The sequence below is a fragment of the Eptatretus burgeri genome, chromosome 9, assembly GCF_056783735.1.
Source record: "Eptatretus burgeri isolate ZD-2024b chromosome 9, Ebu_testis_v1, whole genome shotgun sequence".
Lineage (NCBI taxonomy): Eukaryota > Metazoa > Chordata > Myxini > Myxiniformes > Myxinidae > Eptatretus > Eptatretus burgeri.
Genome location: NC_140969.1, coordinates 10,170,710 through 10,185,709, shown reverse-complemented (window position 1 = coordinate 10,185,709; position 15,000 = coordinate 10,170,710). Strand labels below are relative to the sequence as shown.

Sequence of the window (15,000 nt, the reverse complement as noted above, 5' to 3'; positions counted from 1 at the left end):
CTGACTCCACACATACTTAACGATATAACTGACTTTTGGGACATCTGTATGTTGAATGCAAATGGTATCCAGATCCGTAACTATATATATATATATATATATATATATATATATATATATATATATATATATATATATATATATATATATATATACATACATATACATACACATACACATACACATACACACACACACACACACACACACACACACACACACACACACACACACACACACACACACACACACACACACACACACACACACACACACACACACACACACACACACACACAAGCGCCGCTTAACGACGGATCGCATATACGACGGATCTGCCAGATCTGAAAAAAAAATGTAACTGAAAAATTCCTATCGCCGAGTGATGAAGCCTCGTATAAAAATAGCACATACAATTATGTACACTGTACAGTAGATAATACCTCATAATGATAATAAACGACAGTGTGGTCCTGTTATAATGCGATCGTTGAGGTCCATAAAATGTCATCGCGAAAAAAAACAGGATCGTGTGAAATCGGGATTCAAGGAAATCGGCTTTTAAACTGAACCAATGTTTGCACGTTTACCTACTTGCAAGTAAATTACCTTTGCATTGAAGAATTCCGCGAATACATCGTTGTTCTTAGTCGACATTAAAACACAAATTAGTTTTTAGTGAAGATTTTTATGTTGTTAAAACAATCGCACTGTTCCGAAAATATATATCACAATTAACAGGTGCTTGTTTCTTCATTTGTAAATTATAACATCGATGCAATGATTACGTATTTATAAAATGCAAACGCTATTTATTCACCTTTCTATAATAGATGCGAGAGGAGATTGTAAGCTGCTGCTAACAACACCGATGGCCGTCATGAACAGCACAAAGGTAAAGCTAACGTGTCTTCCGTCTCTCTTGGATGTGTGTTACAATTGCCGACAGTATTCAGTACAGTAACATGCTGTACAGGTTTGTATCCGAGGAACAATAGGCTACACCATATAGCCTCGGTGTCAAGGTTTGTGTAAGTACGATGTTCGAAAACGAAAACGAAAAAGAAAAAAAATGATGTTCAAACAAAAACGAAAAAGAAAAAAAATGATGTTCGCACAACGACGACGTCGCTAAACGACGCGTTTCTAGAACGTAACCCCGTCGTTAAGTGGCGCATGACTATATATATATATATATATATATATATATATATATATATATATATATATGTATATATATGTATATATATATATTGTTGCGGTCCTCAGAACCGCATGCATCTAACAGATAGTAGTCCCCAATTCCATTAATATATGTGTAGATTGTCCCTTCCCTTTTGTCTAGCGGGATAGCAGGGGCGTGCGTTGTGAGGATCTCACAGCTAGGTTTGCTGACATAATTCCTTCTTCATTTCATTTCTAACTTCATTCCTACTCTTCTTTTCTGATTATTCCTGAGGTAAATCTGAGCCATGTGCGCCCTGCGCTGTGAGATGTGTCCTCAGTGAAGGCCAAGCAGGCATTACGCTGAACACCCCTCCATAGAAAGCACACTCAACACGACGCCCACACTGCACAAAACACGTACCGAGGAGACGGAAGAAACAGCACCTTAGAAAGGGGCGCTCGAACACCACATGAGCATCGACAGCACAGCGCCTCCATCCTCAAGCGATCCCTCAACCCAACGTTTGCGGCGAGTTATACAGTATGCTCGGCAGCTCGAGATTGTCCACTCGAGCTTCCGATGATCTGGGGAAGATGGCCAGTTGCATTGAAAAGGCATGCAAATTAATATCTCTTAAAAAGGCTGCACTGATGGTGTTTTTCACAACACAGGAAATACACCCAGAATGACGCCCACGCTGCACGGAATGCGGACCGAGGCCGATAACAGAAAGGCAACCCTACGCTATGTGCGCGTGATGCGAGTGTGCAAGGCGCAAGCTGCACGTTCCTTTCAACCCATTTCTGGATTAAATATATCGATCAGGTTTCGCCCCGCGCAGATGATAGCAGAATCGGACGAGCGCTGGCCACGTGCGTAGTGGTGGATTGGAAAGGAAGATGTTGTACTGAACGTGCTCTCAAAGGCAGACCCGTGCGCCGCTCGCGACACTGTTATCATACAGAGATGGGCACGAATGGACACATCTTACTGTCTGTGCATGCGTTCACCATAAGATCGTACCTTTGGCTTTCGTTGGCGGTCGCGGACGGCAAACGTCCCCCACCTCTACGGCCAGCGAAGCTGCGATCGGGCGGAGGCATGTTGTACAGCTGAGGCTACGTTGGCACACACGGAGCGGGCACATTGACCAGCGCTGGTCGGGGCGCCCGAGCGGGACCGACGCTGCCCTCAGCTGGTCGTCAGGACATGGCCTGGGGGTTCTTGCAGGGCGATTCATGGCGCGGAGTTCTATGTGGCCGATTCGTATCATGTTGTGAGGTCGGAGCAAGATATTGTTACGGTACCGGGCGTCGGCCGCCAACCGACCGCTCCGACGGAGCCGAAACTCGAGTCGGCACGACCGATCGCCCGGAATATAGATCGCCGCCCTGATAAGTCCGAGTTGACGGGTCCTTGTACAAGAACCGAAATACGCCAATGGGCAGATCACGTGGGGTAGGGTCGATTGCCAATCTTCAATGTACCTAAATACCCACGTGATCCAACTACCGGGGTATTCCACCCTCGACGGAACTCTTACGGAACAAACCGCTGAGGCGAGCCTGTCCCGTGCGCGATTCCGAGCGGCTTAATCGCCAACAACCATTGGTTCAAATGTCCCCCTTTTACGGCAAACCAACGGCTTTCTAACTCCCAACACACGAAATGCTCAGTCAATGAAAGAATCGACGTGACGAGCTGAAAAGATTTAACAATTGGGGGATTTATTAATAATAATGGGGAACGAGGGAAGCACGTAAGAGCAGAACTATACCGACTTTACGAAATGCAATGCAAAGATTTACAACACACAAAGCACTTAACAATTTCCTACTTATTAGACGGGCCCACGGACACACGTACGCACACACACACACACCCAAGTAATGGTGGCTGAGGCCTTTAATAACGGGCTCCAGCTCGGAGGACTGGTGAGCTGAAATCCAGAACCTATCTCGAACCTCTCCACCTCGTGTGGTCTTCAAGTTGTTCGGAACCGGGCTCCAGCGAGAGCGAGCTGGATCCAATCGTCGTGAGCCGCGATCCTTCCCAAGCTCCCGCAAATCCTCCCACTCTTCTCAACACGTGCTGGTGAGACGAGGCGCCGATCCTTCCCGAGCTCCACGAATCCTCCCGCGCTTCCGAACACGTACTGGTGAGACGAGGCGCCAATCCTTCCCGTCGATGCATCGCTTTCCTGAGGAACCACCTCCAAGAAGAGGCCGACGAGTCGCACCAAGCCGGGAACCAAACGGAGAACAAAGAGCTCCACGAACCAAGAAGAAGAAGAAGCCACCATTTGCAGCTCGAGCAGAGCAACCGGCTCAACTCTCTTCCAACCAAAACAGCTCTCCAAAAAGCCTACCGAGCCAAGCAGGACCCGAAGCTCTGCTGAAAAACTCCTCTGCAGAAGCAAAAAAGCTTCCGAAGGTCTCAACCCTAAACCAAGCCAAACAGGATTCGAAGGTCTGCTGAACGACTCCCCTCAACTCCCACTCAGAAAACGAACAAAAGAAAGGATCTCCTCTTTATCCTTCTCGGCCCCCTCCCCCGCGCCTGGCGTGACTCATGCCCTCGTGAATTATCCCCCACTCAACCATGGGTGGGAGGGAGTTGTTGACATCATGAATCACGGGACGGCAGGGCTCTTCTTCCTCTTCGGAGAAGAGGGGGAGGGACGTCTCCATTGTTCATTCCCTAACTATTAAATCGATCCGCAGCGCATCTAATCGATTTCTGAATATTTAAACAATGGAAGGTGAGCTATCAAAGGAACAAGCATTTATCGACATAGCTGACTAAAGGAACCTGTATGTTGTGTGCAATCGAATTCCAAATTTGAAACAATATTTTTACGGCTCGGGCTAACCTTTCCGGAGGTGGAATGCTGCGGTTTCTGGCCATCGCGGCTGGGCCGCGGAGGGGGTCGGGGCCAATCAGAGCATCCGATTCGGGTGACGGCACTGAGTTTTGTGGTGCCCCTCCCCCTCCCGCCCCGCGCCGCAGGGCCTATAAAGGTCTGGGCGGATCCTCCTTCTGTCTCTCTCTGCCCTGCCTCCCGCTCAAGCTGGATCTCGACTCCGCCTTCTGTCGTCATTGTGCTGTGTCACGTGATTGGGTTTTCGTATATCATGCCTCGCCCGCTAGGGGTGGCAGGAATGTGCTTCTGGTCGCGCATTAAAGCGGAGTTGATGCTGGCACGCTTGCGCCTCGTGTTCCACTGCACCTCGTACACTCCTGTTGGCGACGAGGATGGTTGAAAACGGACTTGTGCCCGTTTTCGTCGGAGACGACTTCGGATTGTTTTAGAACAATTGGAATGCTATTTCCACGTGAATGATGTGGTCAACGAGAGCAAACAGAAGTCGATCTTGCTCGCTTCGCTTTCGGCGGAGCATTATCGACGACGGAGTGATTTGGTGGCGCCGAACAAGCCCCGGGATGACGGGCTGTCGTTTCAGGACATTGTGCAAAAGATGAAAGCACACATGGTGCCGGAGAAGTCATTACAGCTCGCTCAATACCAGTTCGATCGCCTCTCAAAAGGGGCAGAGGAGGCGTCGCTGATTTCGTGGCGTGGATTAATCATTCTTCCGTGGCATGCAAGTTCACGGCGGGGGAGCGTCCAGCTCGGCTCAGAGATCGTTTTATTGCTGGTTCACAAGATGCGAAAATGGTTTTGGTGGTTCTACGGCTGAAAGGTGAAGCCATTACATTCGACTTGGCAGTCAGCACGGCTACAGCGGTCGAGCAGACCCGCGGGGATGTTCGAGCCATCACCGGCCACGCGGGGTCGCGAGCGCCCCGGGACACACGCTCGACCTTCGATGCGGGTCGGACGTCGCCGCGTGGCCGCACGTGCGGCGAGGTGAGCCCGCGGACGTGTTTGGGATGCGGAGGTCGACACCTGCGCCGTGCGTGCCCGTATAAAGGCACCGTGTGTTTGAATTGTCACAAGGTGGGTCATCTGAAGCGTGTGTGCCGTGGGGCGCCGGCCACCGTTAAGGTCATGGACGGCGATGTGCGAGGCGACCCGGGGCAGAACCGGCGGCCGTTGATGGGCCTGTTTTCAATTGGCCCGGCGGCGGCGCGCCCGATGACGGTGGAAGTGGAAGTGAACAAAACGCCGATCACGATCCAGGTCGATACGGGAGCGGCTGTGTCGATCATCGGCGAACAGACCGCGCGTAGACTCAACGGCCTGAAGCTTATCAGGTCAAACCTCACGCTGTTCACGTACACCCGCGAGAAGATAACGCCAGTCGGGATGGCAGACGTGTCTGTGCGGTACCAAGGCCAGTTCGCCACGCTTCGGGTGTACGTCGTGCGGGGGAGGGGACCGTCTCTCCTCGACCGAGATTGGCTGGCCCGCATCAGGCTAGACTGGGCCGCAGTTCACCTTGTGCAACCCGTGCCGAGCCGATGGGAGGATCAGTTGGAGAAGATTCTTCAGAGACATCAAGGTTTGTTTGGTGAGGACCTTGGGAAACTCAAGGGCATGGAGGCAAAACTCTTCCTGAAGGAGGGGGTGGTTCCTCGGTTTTGTAAACCACGTCCGGTGCCGTATGCCCTGCAGGACAAGGTCAAGGGTGAACTGGATAGGCTGGAGGCCTGTGGAGTGATCGAACGGGTGTCGTGCTCAGATTGGGCCACCCCGGTTGTCACGGTGCTGAAACGGAATGGAGACGTCCGATTGTGCGGGGACTTCAAATACACGGTTAACCCGGGGCTCAGTGTGGAGCAATATCCACTGCCGTCAATCGATGAAATATATGCGCGATTGGCGGGGAGTCGATACTTCACGAAACTAGACCTGCGTGATGCATATTTTCACCTGTCGATGGATCCTGGGAGTAGCGAGCTTTTGACAATCAACACGTGTCAAGGACTCTATCGATATACCCGACTCTGTTTTCGGATTGCTTTGGCCCCAGCTTTGTGGCAGAAAGCCATGGATCAGGTTTGCATTGGCCTGCCCGCTCAGACCTACCTGGACGTTGTGCTCATTGCGGGGAAAACGGTGGACGAGCATCTTGCGAACATTGCCCAAGTGCTGACAAAGCTAGAAGCGTGTGGCCTGAACTTGAACAGGGACAAGTGCGCGTTCTTCAAGCAGCGCTTGGAATACCTCGGGCACATCATCACGCCGGAGGGGCTGTTGAAAGGTCCTCGGAAGGTGGAAGCGATTCAGCACATGCCACCGCCTCGCGACAAGATGCAGCTGCGCTCATTTATTGGTATGGCACAGTATTACCAAATATTCGTGCGCAGGCTCAGCTCGCAGCTTGCGCCGTTAACACGGTTGCTCAGGAAGGACGAGCGCTGGGCTTGGGGGCCTGCACACCAGGCGTCGTTTGACCGCGTCAAGCGGCTGCTCACAGAGGATACGGTCCTCGTGCACTACGAGCCTGCGCGTCCGCTCCTATTGGCATGCGACAGCTCGGCATATGGCATCGGGGCAGTGCTCTCCCACAGGATGGACGATGGTTCCGAGCGGCCTGTTTGTTTTGCATCCCGGACCCTGTCCGCAGCAGAGCGGGGATATGCCCAGATCTGCTGACATTCCTGTCATGCTGATATTCCCTGACAATATCTGCTGCTCTTCCTTCGCTCCAATTGGTTCTTCTGACCACATCGTTGTCAAAGTGGACATCTCTCTGGCTGTTATCAGAGAACCACCTCACCGCCGTCGAGTCTGGCATTTCACTCAAGCCGACTGGCAGGGTCTCCGAGCAGCCATCAAACTTACAGACTGGTCTCCTATCACTACTTTCTCAAACATCAACTCATCCTGGGAATTCTTTCAAAGAAACTTGCTCTCCCTCATGCACAGATTTATCCCCTCTCGTGTTCAGTTGTCTTACCCTTCCTCCCGCCCTTGGTTTACTGAAGCTTGTGGCGAGGCAGTTGTCCTGAAACAACTTGCCTTTGCCTCATGGAAAGCAAACCCAACTGAGGGCAATCTCAGTTCTTTCCACAAAGCTCGGAACAAGTGTGTATCTACCCTCAGGAGAGCCAGAAAACAACATCTTTCTCATCTCAAGTCTGAACTCTCAAACCTCTCTCCCTCCTCAAAATCCTGGTGGCATTTAATCAAATCTGTTTCTGGTGTATGTTCCCCCTCCATCCCCTCCCTTACCTCAAATGGCCGCACTGCTGATTCCACACGTGATAAAGCTGAATGTCTAAACTCGGTGTTTGCAGCTAAATCTTGTGTCCTAAACCCATCACTATCTCTACCCACTTTACCCAGTCGCACCCAACTGTCCCTGGACTCTGTATCCTTTTCTCCTGACAAGGTGGAGAGCTTGCTTTCAAACCTCGAGTCAGATTCTGCAACCGGTCCAGACGGCATCAGCCCACGTGTCCTCAAAGCCTGCTCTTCTGCTCTTGTTCACCCTCTCTCTGTTCTATTCACCCGCTCATTTGCCCAAGGTAATCTGCCATCTGCTTGGAAATCTGCCAACATCACTGCCCTGCATAAAAATGGTGCAAAAACAGATCCCTATAACTACAGACCAATCAGCCTTCTCCCAATCATCAGCAAGGTGATGGAATCCATCATCGCTTCAGATATGAAATCCTTCCTCTTCTCCAATGGCTTGATTTCCAATCATCAATTTGGTTTCAGACCAGGTCACTCTACCCTGGATATGCTGCTTCTGCTCTCCCATCAATGGATGGAGGTCCTCAATGCCAGACAGGAAATCCGAGCCGTATCCCTGGACATATCACGTGCTTTTGACACAGTCTGGCACGCTGCCCTACTCACCAAACTCTCTTCCCATGGTATTCAAGGCCATCTCCACTCATGGCTCGCAGACTTCCTCTCCTGTCGCAGTCAACGTGTGGCCCTAAATGGAGTTCTTTCATCCCCTCTTCCTGTGCAGGCTGGAGTTCCTCAAGGTAGCATTCTGGGCCCTGTTCTTTTTCTGGTTTTCATCAATGATCTCTCGGACTCTCTGGAAAATCCTCTATTTCTCTTTGCCGACGACTCCACCCTCTGCCGTACCATCTGTCATCCCTCAGACCGGCAAGCAGCAGCTTCTTCGCTCACTGCAGATCTGGATAAAATCACAAACTGGTCCAACACGTGGAACATGTCTTTCAATCCAGACAAATCTCACACTCTCACTATGTCTCTTCGAAAGGACCGTTTACAAAACCCCCCCATCCACTTTCTCAACAATCCTCTGGAAGAAGTCTTTTCTTTCAGGCTTCTAGGTCTCACTATCTGCCATGACCTTTCCTGGGAAAGTCACATTTCAAACCTCGCCTCAAAAGCCCGTAGCCGACTGGGAATCCTCCGTCGTGCTAAGTCCTTCCTCGGCCCTCTTGAGCTCCTGACCACTTACAAAGCTTTTGTCCGTAGCCTGATGGAGTACTGCTCTCCCCTCTGGGCTGGTGCTCCTGCCTCCCACCTTTCTCGGCTTCACGCTGTCGAAACCAGGGCATTTAAGATCATCGGCATCTCCCGCAATGAAGCTGAGTCTATGTGCCTCTCACTCAATCACCGCAGGTTGGTCGGTGGTCTTTCTGTCTTCTACCGACTCCTCTCCAGCCTTGCCCCCCCTGCTCTCTCTGCGATTTGTCCCCACCACATTTCCACAGGGCGCTCAAGGTCCGCCAACAACCCCCTTCTGGTAAAACTACCAAAATCACGAATCACTGCTCATCTTCACTCTTTCATTCCTCTTTTTTCCCGCCTTTGGAATAAACTTCCTCACTCTATTCTTTCCCATTCTTCCCTCCAGGCTTTCAAAACAGCTGTTCACCACCACCTCTTATCTTCCCCCATCCAAATCCTCGATCTTTTCTACCCCCGATAATCCACCCAAGCTCACTTCCTTCATTTCTCCTGCTTTCCTTCCTGAAAGTCCCTGAAATGTCCATCTTCTCTTCGCCATGTTCCCCGTCCCATCCCCATCCCTCTCCCTTCCACAGTTCACCTAATGTGTCTGTTCCCCACTGTTTTGTCCCTTCCACTCCCGCCCCTCTTGTCTCATGCCTCCTTGTTGTGTTGTTGTGTGTTAGCTCTCATACGAGCCTCGACCAAGGTATACAAAAAATAAAAAATAAAAAAAAAGATCGAGTGCGAGGCTCTCAGCCTCGTCTGGGGTGTGCGGAGGTTTCATCAATACCTGCTGGGGCGGCATTTCACTTTGCAGACGGATCACAAGCCGCTTCAATTCATCCTGAGACCCGAGCACGGGGTGCCGGTGGTAGCGCCGGCGCGAATACAGCGGTGGTGTCTGTTTCTTGGTGCTTACGATTATGATATTCAGTTCCGAAGCACTGAGAAGCATGCTAACTGCGACGGGCTCTCACGCTTGCCATGTGCGGAGGGCCCAGCTGCGTCTGAGTTGGCCGACCGGGTCGACGTGTTCGCGCTGGGCAAGATCCAAAGCGGGCCGGTCACGGCCAGACAGGTCGCGGTGGAATCGGCTCGTGATCCGGTGCTCGCCCGTGTCGTCCAGGCGATTTCTACGGGGAATTGGAGCGATCTGCCTTCGACTCCGGCATTCCAACCTTTCACGTCATGCGCATCGGAGCTGTCGCTAGTCCAACGGTGCGTTATGTGGGGGATGAGGACGCTGATTCCACCGAAGTTCAGGCAGCGGTGTTTGGAAGAACTGCATGTCAGTCACCTTGGCATCGTGAAGACCAAGAGTCTTGCTCGTAGCCTGTTGTAGTGGCCGGGGTTGGACAAAGACATTGAGCAGTTGGTTAAGCGTTGCGCCACGTGCCAGACAGATGCTGATAACCCGCGTCGAGCTTCGGGGCTATGGCCTGCGCCAGACAGAGCCTGGCAGAGGGTCCATGTAGATTTTGCGGGGCCGGTTAATGGCAAAATGTTTTTGATTGTGATCGATGCATTCTCTAAATGGCCAGAGGTTGTAATAATGCAGCATACATCAGCAAACATTACAGTAGAGAAACTGTGGACGATCTATGCTTATAAATGGTTACCGGAGATCCTGGTCTCTGATAATGGTCCGCAGTTCATCGCGGGTGTATTTGATGAGTTTATGCACCAAAATGGTATTTGACATCTGAGGTCCGCACCGTATCATCCTGAGACGAATGGGCAAGCTGAGTCGTTCGTTAAGATGTTGAAACGGGCTTTGCGCAGGGGGGGTGTTGCACCTGTGCAGGCGGTGGTCGATGTCTTTTTGCTCCATTACAGGAACGCAGTTCATCCTGTCACGGGTGATTCGCCTGCCATTCGTCTCTATGGACGGGCATTGCGGTCCAGACTGGATTTGCTGCGACCTGGAGGGTCGGGGGAGTGGGGCGGTGTCGCGTCCAACGCGGCTGCGCAGCTTCGATGTGGGACAGCGGGTGATGGTGTGCGATTATTTCCACGGTTCCAAATGGGTGCCGGCTGTGGTCTCTGTGGTACTGGGACCGGCGAATTGCATGGTGCGGACTGATGGTGGGGATGTGTGGAAGCGGCACGTGGACCAAATGCATGATCGCTGTTCAGCATCACCCCCCACACCTCCCCTGGCCGAACGATGTGGGATCCCCACCTGTAATGTCGCCGGCACCTGACGTTGTATCGCCAGGGCCGGATGTGCCGACGCCCAGGGGATCCTCGCCTGATGCTGTCCTACCCGGGGACGTCGGGCAGGCTGGTCGGTCGGGGGCGGTTGTTATTGCGGATGGCGCGAGTCCGGCGAGGGTGTCACCTCGACCGAGCCTGGACTGTCTGGCGGCGCGGCCCGTCCGAGGCGGGTCAGGGTGCGGCCGCGGTACTTGGAGGATTATGAGTGTTGATGGGTTTCGGGTGGTCATGTTATGATTGTCCTTTCATCATTTGACTTGTCATTTTATGAGGGGAGAAGTGTGCTGTGTCACGTGATTGGGTTTTCGTATATCATTCCTCGCCCGCTAGGGGTGGCAGGAATGTGCTTCTGGTCGCGCAATAAAGCAGAGTTGATGCTGACACGCTTGCGCCTCGTGTTCCACTGCACCTTGTACACTCTAGTCATCACTTCGACTCCGCCTTATGTCGTCATCGCTGGGCTCCTCTTCTCCGCCCACATGACGCCTACTCCACCATCCCAACTCAAGCCCCTCCTTCACGCCCACGGTCTCGACACGAGCTGCCCGAAGCAGGAGACGACGCGCCAGCTGTAAGGGGGGTACTCCGCCATGGAGCATTCCCCGCAAACATACTGGTGGCGCGTTCAGGGACTGCGTATCAATTATACAGAGGTACCGAGAGGCAGTAGCCTCAATTCCTCTTCATCGGGTTTTCTGTGTCTGTGTGTGCATGTGTGTGTGTCCTGGCGCCTGTCGATATAAGTAAGCCTGCAGAAGATTGTTATTATTATTTTCGGGTTAGGTCTGCTCTGTCTGCTTTCATAAGTTGCTTGTTTATTGCTGCACCACACCTCTCTTCCCTCTCTCTGCACAACACAACCCAATAAATCTATTGATTGTACCACATACCTTTCCTCACCCCATTGCAAATTAATCATTATTAGAAATGTTCCCTGCTCGTTTTTGTCTTTTCCTCCTTTGATCCAGCATGGTCCGAATCCTAGCTTAGCCGGGACTTTATTCCCAATTATCCATTCCTTTTAGCCGGTACGTCCTTGGCAGTGTCGCTCGGCTGCATCCGATCCGGTCCAGTTGAGTGATCCGGTTCGGACAAGGTGTACCGAGGGTGTGTTCCCCGGTAATTAAATCACGTGATTAATTAGGTAACCCAGTTAACCCATAGACAGGAGTACCCTAGGCCATGCGGTTGAGTTATTGGCGTCCATGATCGGTTAAGTGACCAGCTGCGTCATGGAATTATATGTGTGTGATGGCCTACAATTCCGGGAATTCTGATGGAAGGCGAGATAGCTTCCCCCCCCCACCCCCCCAGTGGTGTGCTGACCAGACCCCCAGCCCGCAACAATATATATATAGATATATATATATAGATATATATATATATATATATATATATATATATATATATATATATATATATATATATACATAGTTGTGGTTGACGAAATTCGCAAACCACCATTCAGGTCCCTTAGGTGAGATATCTCTGTAAGTATATGTGTAGTTAGGCCCAAACCCGTTGTTTAGAGGGAATAAATGTCATTCATTCGGGCTGCGACCCCTCTAGATAGCCGTTTTTCTTTTACTATCTTTATTTTGGACCATCCGCCATTACTACCATTACTACCACCACCAACCACGTCTCAACAGCCATCACACAACAACCACCAGCCGCAACGCCGCTTCACAACAACAACAACGCCAACAGCCACGACCTTTACCGTCACAACTCGCCCTCGCAACCATCGCATCACCGCCATTTCCGCGCCGCTTGTAGGCACCGATACTGGACTCGTGCAGGGCGCGCACCAAGCAGGGGTGCGAAAACACCAACCTCTCCGAAGCAATCGGATCAAAAACGACTCACGCCCACTTCTGTTCCGTCCTATCAGTGAGCATGGGGCGATTTGGCCCCGCCTCCAGGTGCGTCGGAGTGTGGTCGCTATATGCAGATTCGTGGATCAAAAAGCATTCACGCCCACTTTTCCTCGGTCCAATGGGGAGCCAGCCAGAGGTGAAGGGTCGAAGGTAAAGGGTCGAAGGCGAAGGAGCGAGGCCACGGGGGCTATAAAGGGCCGCGTTCGCTCGCCAAACGGGCAGTTCGGAGTTGAGTTGGGAAGAGCCAGTCAAGTGGAGTTGAAGAGTTGAGTTGGGAAGAAGAAGCAGTAGTAGTCAGTCAAGTGGAGTTCGGAGTTGAGTTGAGTTCGGAGTTGAGTTGGGAAGAGCCAGTCAAGAGAGAAGTCGGAGAAGGCAGTTGGACGGAGCTGTGGAGAGTTGGAGACTTGGCGGCGGCGAAGGCAGTCGAGGGGGTGCTCGTGTCAGAGTCGGGGAGCTGCGGAGAGGAGAGGCCGGCAACGCGACCGAGGTCGTGGTGGAGACGCTCATCGCGGGACCCGAGCCAGGGAGATATCCTCCTTCCCCCGAGCATCAACAACCCCCTCCTGTTTCCCCCCGCGCTGAGATAGTGCGAGAAGGGGGCCCCGTTCCCACCCCATTCCAGACACTGTCCGCGAGGCCCGTGGAGTCGGGGCGCCACCGCCATTTTGCGGCTCATCAGACGGGTAGGCCCGACGCGGTCTCGGCCCCAGGCCCATCTGCCCCCATCATCCTCGAGGGTGGTCCTTTTCTTTTGCTTTGAGTATATGTGTTGTCGGCGCCGTCTGTGAAGTAAAACTGTATAAGTGTTGCCGTGTGCTCGGTAGTCGGTGGTATATCTGCATTGTGCTTTGCTTTTACATTTGCTTTTTGTGTATTATTGTGTGTTTCTTCTTCTTTTACATTTGCTTTTGGTGTAATTGTATATGTGTGCTTTCCGTTCATCGCGAAATAAATGTGCTTTATGTTGAACTGTTTTCCCGTTTCGCTTCGTCTTTTCCTTTATTGAATCTCCATCTTACTTCACGTAAAGGGTTGGTCGTGGGCTAAAACGCCCGATAATTAATCGAACCGTCCAGGTTGAAGATAACACCGCTCGGTTATCCCGATAGTACGGAACGGGTTGCTTAAAGTGGCCCGTGTCCGAAGTCGACCTGCGGCGAGGTGCGATCGCCCGGTCTACCCTCCGTGTGGGTACTTAGGTAGGTCGAATTTGGTGAGCAACCCTATCCCACGCGGGGGGCCGATTGGCACGATCGTGGTGAGGCCGAAAGGCCCACCCGTGACTAGTTCCCGGCGTTAGTCCGAGAGGGTCACGACGGGATTGTCCGTCCGGTGGGCGACGTGCCGCGATTCGAGTTACGTGGCCGTTCGCACGCCGGCGGGCGCGGAATCCGCAACAATATATATACAGATATATATATATATATATATATATATATATATATATATATATATATATATATATATATATATATATATATATATATATATATATATATATATATATATATCTGGTTCTGATTTTCAAGAATAAGGGTGATGTGCAGAGCTGTGGAAATTACAGAGGGATAAAGTTGTTAAGCCACACCATGAAGTTGTGGGAAAGAGTAGTGGAAGCTCGGTTGAGAGGAGAGGTGACGATCTGTGAACAGCAATATGGGTTTATGCCAGGAAAGAGCACCACTGATGCGATGTTTGCTTTGAGAATGTTGATGGAGAAGTATAGGGAAGGCCAGAAGGAGTTACATTGTGTGTTTGTGGATTTAGAGAAAGCTTATGATAGGGTGCCAAGAGAGGAGTTGTGGTATTGTATGAGGAAGTCGGGAGTGTTGGAGAAGTATGTGAGGATCGTGCAGGATATGTATGAGGACTGTGTGACAGCGCTGAGGTGTGCGGTAGGAATGACGGACCGGTTTAAGGTTAAAGTGGGATTGCACCAAGGATCGACTCTGAGCCCTTTCCTGTTTGCAATGGTGGTGGACAGGTTGACGGACGAGATCAGACTGGAGTCTCCATGGATCATGATGTTCGCGGATGACATCATGATCTGTAGGGAGAGTAGGGAGCAGGCTGAATCGAGCCTTGAGAGGTGGAGGTACGCACTGGAGAGAAGGGGAATGTTAGTCAGTAGGAGAAAGACGGAGTACATGTGCGTAAATGAGAGGGAGGGTGGTGGTATGGTGCAGTTGCAAGGAGTTGAGGTGGGGAAGGTGGATTGGTTTAAATACTTGGGATCAACTGTCCAAAGTAACGGAGAGTGTGGGAGAGAAGTGAAAAAGAGAGTGCAGGCAGGATGGAGTGGGTGGAGAAGAGTTGCAGGAGTGATTTGTGACAGAAGGGTAGCTGCAAGAGTGAAGGGGAAAGTATACAAGACGGTAGTG

General features: G+C 51.4%; 1 protein-coding gene across 6 annotated transcripts in view; it reads right to left on the bottom strand.

Annotated features, from left to right (window-relative positions):
- The window catches only part of LOC147019510 (metabotropic glutamate receptor 8-like), a 544,678-nt gene that overhangs the window by 434,474 nt on the left and 95,204 nt on the right, over window positions 1–15,000 (bottom strand). Inside the window, exon 1 of one of the 6 annotated variants that reach the window (XM_085894057.1) lies at window positions 610–973. The exons of the other annotated variants lie outside the window; for them this stretch is intronic. The gene's annotated coding sequence lies outside the window, so the exon portion shown is untranslated. Of the gene's footprint in view, window positions 1–609; window positions 974–15,000 lie in introns of those variants that run through there. 6 annotated transcript variants of the gene reach the window in all.